Below are 6,735 nucleotides of genomic sequence, written 5' to 3' on the forward strand. Positions count from 1 at the left end.
CAGTGGCATCATGTAATATTTGTCCTTTTGTGACTGGGATATTTCACTCAGCATAATGTTCTCCAGAGTCAACCATTTTGAATAATATTGCATGAGTTCCTTGTTTTTTAATGCAGCATAGTATTCCATTGTGCGAATATACCACAGCTTCTCTAGCCATTCGTTTGTTGATGGGCACTTAGGTTGTTTCCAACTCCTTGCTGTTGTGAACAAAGCTGCAATAAACATGGGTGTGCATACATCTGCTTGTATGCCACATAAGGAAATGAAGGAAGTGGGAACAGGAAATGAATGAATTAAAAGCTATTTTCAAACTCCTGCTCAAATTGCAATTAAAAAAATGATAAAAAGATAAACAATTAGGCATTTCAGGAAGTTGCATATGATAAGCAAACAAAGGAAGAACCTACTAAGTCCAGTTGAAAAGAAGGCATTGTCAAAAAATGATGTTTAGGAATTGATGAAATATCAGTTGCAGTATATCAAGAGATACACTGGTCTGAACATGCTCACTACACAATGCCAAAAAATTTGGAAGACAGTTTTCAGTTCAATTAATTGGAAGAGATCAATACACACACACACACACACACACACACACACAAATATGATCCAACAGAATGTGAAAATAATCAAACATTATTATTAATACCACACTAAACTCAAATCTTGCTTCACAATATTTAAAAATGCCTGAAATAAGAAACTATAACAAATTCAAGGTGAATTCAGAAGACTTTCAAAGACACAATAAAAAGTACGAGTGACTATTCTCTTCTGAAATAATTAGCCTTGCAAAATCCTATGAACAATAACAGAAACAAAAATCCTATGAACCAGAGTAAAAAATCCTATGAACCAGAGCATAACATCACTTCATATAGTTCAGGAAGATGAGCTCCACAGGTTGGAAATCACTCAAAATGCAACTTGGGAAGATCTACCGCCTCAAAATAGAGTCCACACCAATGACATGGATTGAGTAACATTTTTCAGATGATGAAGAACCTTAGTGTGCTCATGTGGCATGACTCAAAGTGAGGAGAAACAAGTACAAAAATTCATTAACAACAGTAAAATAGAAAGTTGCCAAAGCTAACATGAGTCTTTATGACCTATATCCTGTCACTAGTGATAATAAATGTCCTGATATTTCGCATTTTTCATCAGATAATAATATGATCTACTACATCGGTAAGACAAATTGAAGAAGAATGATTTTCTTTTATTGTCAAAAGTAACATTACAAGATCTACCTTGAAGTATAATGCTTTCAGTTTTAAGATAAAATATACACATCTACAAAAATGATCTGTTAATACGGTTACTATTCACATATATTAACCAACTGCTAAAGTCATCTTCAGTGACTTCAACTTACATGGTTTTGGATCCACAATCAATACAGTTGGAACCAGCATTCAGGAAATCCGGAGATGTATTATGCTGAAAGTCTGCAGAATTCTCAAATTTTTAAAAATTATTGAGGAGCAATGATGTTACTTTGAGGACAAAATTGCACCTGATTCAGACCATCATCTTTCAATCACTTGCTATGCATCTGAAACCTGGACAATGAATAAGGATGACAGAGGAAAAACTGATGTCTTTGACTAGTGTACTGAACATCCCATGGGCTGCCAAAGGAATAAATAAATGTCTGAGATAAGGTAAAGCCAGAATGCTCTTTGGAAGAAAGGACTGTGAAGCTTCATCTTGCATATTTAGGCCATATTGCTATGTGAAGCTGTTCCTTGGAGAAGGACATCATGTTTGGAAAAGTGGAAGGAAAGAAATGGAGATTATCAACCAAATGGATTGACTACAGCAATGTATTTGAGTGTTTCAGAGTTTATGAGATCAGCAAAGGATAGGACAGGGTTAAAATCTGTTGTTCATAGGGTCACTATGAATTGTACTTGACTTGATGGCACTTAACAATAGTTACACCTGCAACTGCTAAAATCAAAGATGAAGAAATTGAAGAGTTCTACCAAGCAGTGAAGTGTGAAATTGTTTTAACATGCTGTGTTAAGATGCATAACAACCAGAGAATGGAATGCAGAAGTTGGAAATAAAGAAGAACTGATAAGTGGATGATATGACTTTGCATATAGAATTGAGATTTATGAATGCATGACAATTTTGCATAATTGACGATTTATTGAAAATATAATTTTATGTTAATTTTCATGAAAGTATACAGAGACTTTGGATTTCCATTCATTCATTATTGCACTTTTCTCCCTGTCCAACCTCCCCCCAGTTCACGCTTCTCTTTGAAAAGTAAAAGAAAAGTTCTTTCATTGTTATACAATCCCTCCCTTCAAGTCCACTCCACTAGGCAGTCTTTGTTTTGAAAAGTAAAAGAAAAAAATCTTTCATTGTTATACAACCCGTTCCCCCAAGTCCACTCCACTATGCAGCTTTCGTTCTGGATTCCTGTCATGACAATAATAGCTAATCATATATATCTTTAGAAAAAAAACAAAAAACAATAACAAAAAGACAAAATAAACAAAAAAAAACCTTACGTGGTTACTCTGCATAGGACCTTCATGATTAAATAGATAAGAATCAAATTTATTAAATCTTTTGAAAGAGACAATAGAAAAATACTCAGTATTATTATTAAGAATAAGGTCAGGGACTGACTGTTGAACAAGCTATAATTGCTCTTCTGATAGCACAAATTGAAACAAGTCCACAAGAGTCAAAGTACAACCTTCAGGGTATCATACCTGAATCTACAAACAATCTCAGAAAAGGTTTGGATGTACTGAACAGTAACACATGAAGACCAAAAATGTTGTGGAATGCCATCAAAGACATTGTAACTGAAGAAAGAAAAAGTTATTAAAAATACTGGAAAGACAGAAAAAGACCAATATAAGTGTTAGATTCTTAAACTTCGAATATCTTAAAAAAGGAATAGTGCTACCTAGAAGGTTTCAGCGTTATACCCTTTTCACCATACCTGTTCAACCTGTACACTTAGCTAATAATCTGAGAATATATGCAACTGAAGAATAATGTGATTTTTAGAACCAAGATGGTAGTGATAGAGGAAAAAGCATAAAGAGCTGCAGGAGCAATAGGCTACATAGAAAAGGGCCACTGGAGAGACCAAAGCAGTGCACAGAGACCAATACAACATGATGCAGACAGTAGGAACTTTAGTCAGAACTTTTATTAAAATAGTTTCGGAGCCACAGAAGCAGCAAACTTCAGGCCCTTGAAGAATCCACCACTTGAGCCACTTTGGAACCCATCTGCATGAAGTAAGCTGATAAGTGGCAAATCACCTGAGTTACCTTAAGCCTTGCAAGCAAGTTAGCAGGAATTTGACTGAGTATTCTTAAGCACTGCTGGACCCAGGTCCCCACTGACTGGGGTGGGAGCTGCTGGGGGAGTGCCCCTGGATGAGGGCCACTTGGATGCTGAGTGAGAGCTGCTGGGTGGAAGATAGACAGCTGGAATTTGAGTAGGTACACTATGCATAAACACACCTGGACAGCTGAAATCTGAGTGAGATCTCCACCCTTGTGCCCACCTTGCCCCGATACTTGTCCTGCTCCCCATTTAGCTCCACAGCTGTGACTACACATATAATCAACTAATTTGCCTTTAATCCAGAGCACCTTGATCAGACATAGGTACAAGAGGCTCCTCTCACAGGCCCTGAAGTGAACCTTCCCTTGAGACAGAATTTCATACAGAAGCGCAGGTGGGGTAGCTGCCCCACAAATTTCTAGAGCAATGTCTTTAGATCAAGAACCTATCTTTGCCTCAGACATGAAAAACTCTACAACAGCAATGTTAAAAAAGAAGCAGGCTATCTACACCCTATAGAAGCCCAAAGCAAGATGTCACCTCTGCAAGAGTGACACAATATCAATGGATTTCCTGAAACCAGAAAGTCTGATGGAACTTTCTGACACAGAATTTAAAAGAACCATGATTGAATATTTTCAATGTATTAAAGAAAACTTGAAGAATTACAGGACACTGCAAGCAAAACCCAGGAGGAGCTTAAAAAACAAGCCAGAACAATGCAGATAAAATAAAATAAAAAAGGCATCAGTGGCACTAGAAAAACAAGAAACCACAATCCAAAATATGAGGTCCAATGTTTCAGATGCTGTCAACATGATGGAGGGACACATGGGCAGTGCTGAAGAGATGAAACATAGAACCAATGAAATAGAAGATAGAATTGTAAGCACTGATCTGTTAGAGCAAAAAGCAGAGTCAAAAAGGAAGGAAAAAGAAGAATACTTAAGAATAATGTGGGATGTCATCAAGAGAACATGAACATCACCAGAATCCCATAACAGGAAGAATCAAGTAAAGGCACAGAAAAAATTATGGAAGAATTACAAGAGGAAAGTTTTTTAGGCATAAATAAGAATGAGAGAATATATATTCAAGAAGCTGAGTGGACACCATACATAATAGATCACAAAAGAAAAACACCAAGCCATACCATAGTCAAATTTGCCAGAACCAAACATAAGGAGAGAATTCTGAAAGCAACAAATGGAGAAACAAAGAGTAACCTATAAGGGAGAACAGATGAGATTAAGTGGGGATTTCTCAGCAAAAAGCATGTGAGCAAGAATACATTGGGATGACATATATTGAACACTCAAAGAACACAACTGTCAACATAAAATACTGTCCCCAGCAAAATTGTTCATCAAATATGAAGAAGCAATCAAGATATTCCCAGAAAAACAGAACCTAAAGAAATTTATAAAAACAAGACCAGCATTCCAGGAAACATTGAGAGATGTCCTTCTTACAGAAAGCAGGTTGGAACAAAGTGATTACCAACAACACTAAAAATAATTCAACAAAATGATAGCAATAAAACCATGTCTCTCAATAATTAGACTAAATGTGAATAATTAGAAAGAACCACTGAAAAGAAAAAGAGTAGCAGATAGGATAAAAAAAAAATCCATCAATATGTTGTCTACAGGAGACACACCTATAAAATGAAGATAAAGAAAGACTGAAAAATAAAAGTATGGGGGGTGTGCACCAAACAAAAGACCTACAAAATATATAAAACAAACATTAAAAAAACTGAAAAATAGACAACACTACTATATTAGTTAGAGATTTCAATACACCCCTCTCCCCTCTCAAGGAAAGATTAAACTACCAAAACAAACCTTAACAAAGATGCTTAAGAATTAAACTACACAATAAACCAATTTGACCTAATAGATATCTATAGGCTAATTCACCAAAAAACAAACAAAATAGAAATTATACAAAGCTTTTTCTCAGACTACAATGCTACAAAATTATAAATTAATAAGAGGATAAAGGAGGAAAAACCATACATTTGGAATCTGAACAACTCCTTGTTTGAAAATGAATGGGTACTAAAAGAAATAAGAACTGACATTAAAAAAATTTCTTGAAACAAATGAAAATGAAAATACCACTTACCAAAACCTCTGGGAAACAGCCAAAGCAGTAATCAGAGGTCAATTTATAGCAAAAAGCAAACATATCAAAAGGCAGGGGGAAAAATGACCATTGACTCTCTAACCAAACATCTCCAACAAATTGAGAAAGAACAGCAAGAAAACCCTACACCCTTTGAAAAACCTGAGATGATAAAAATTAGAGCAGGAATAAATGAAATAGAAAACAGAAAAATAATTGAAACCATCACAAAACTAAGGGCTGGCTCTGTGAAAAGATCACTAGCAAAACTAACAAAGGAAAAGACACAAATAATCTGAATAAAAGATGAAATGGGCAACATCACAACAGAACCAACTAAAATAAAAAGGTTAACAAAGGAATATTATGAAAAAAAACCTATAGTCAAACAAATAAGAAACGTTAGAGGAAATGGACAAATATTTCTAAGTTCACAACATACCTAAACTGACACAAACTTAAGTTGATCACCTGAACAGACACATTACAAAAGAAGTAATTAAAAAGGTTATAAAACAACTTCCAGCCAAAGTAGTCTTGGACTAGACAGTTTTACAAGTGAATTTTATCAAACTTTCAGTGAGGAATTGTCACCAATTCTACATAATGTACTTCAGAAAATAGAAAATGATGGATTTCCCCAGACTCATTCTATGAAGCAAACATATCCTTGATACCAGAGCCAAGTAAAGCCATCACCAAAATAGAATCCTATAGGCCAATATCTCTAATGAATATTGATGCAAAAATCCTTAATACAATTTTAGCCTATAGAATTCAATATAACTTAAAAAAAAATTCACGATGACCAAGTGGGATTCGTAACAGGTATGCAAGGATGTTTCTGTATAAGAACAACAATCAGTGTAATTAATCACATTAACAAATCAAATAAAAAGAACCATGTGATACTATCAATTGATTCAGAAAAGACCTTTGACAAAAATCCAACACCATTCCTGATTAAAACACTCAACAAAATAGGATTAGGGGAATTTCTTCAACAAAGTAAAAATATTTACACAAACCCAAGAACCAACATTGCTCTCAATGGAGAGTGATTAAAGTCATTCCCTTTGAGAACAGGAACTAGGCAACAATGCCCACTACCACTCTCATAGTCAATCTTGTATTGGAAGTCTTAGTGATAGCAAAATACAAGAGTAAGATAGGAGCTATCCGAATTGGCAAAGAGCAGGTAAAATTATCTCTCTGTGCAGATGATATGATAGTATACTTAGAAAACCCTAAAGACTCAGCAAGAAAACTACT

The sequence above is a fragment of the Elephantulus edwardii genome, unplaced genomic scaffold (assembly GCF_000299155.1).
Source record: "Elephantulus edwardii isolate Elephantulus edwardi_28Jun2011 unplaced genomic scaffold, EleEdw1.0 scaffold00036, whole genome shotgun sequence".
Classification (NCBI taxonomy): Eukaryota; Metazoa; Chordata; class Mammalia; order Macroscelidea; family Macroscelididae; genus Elephantulus; species Elephantulus edwardii.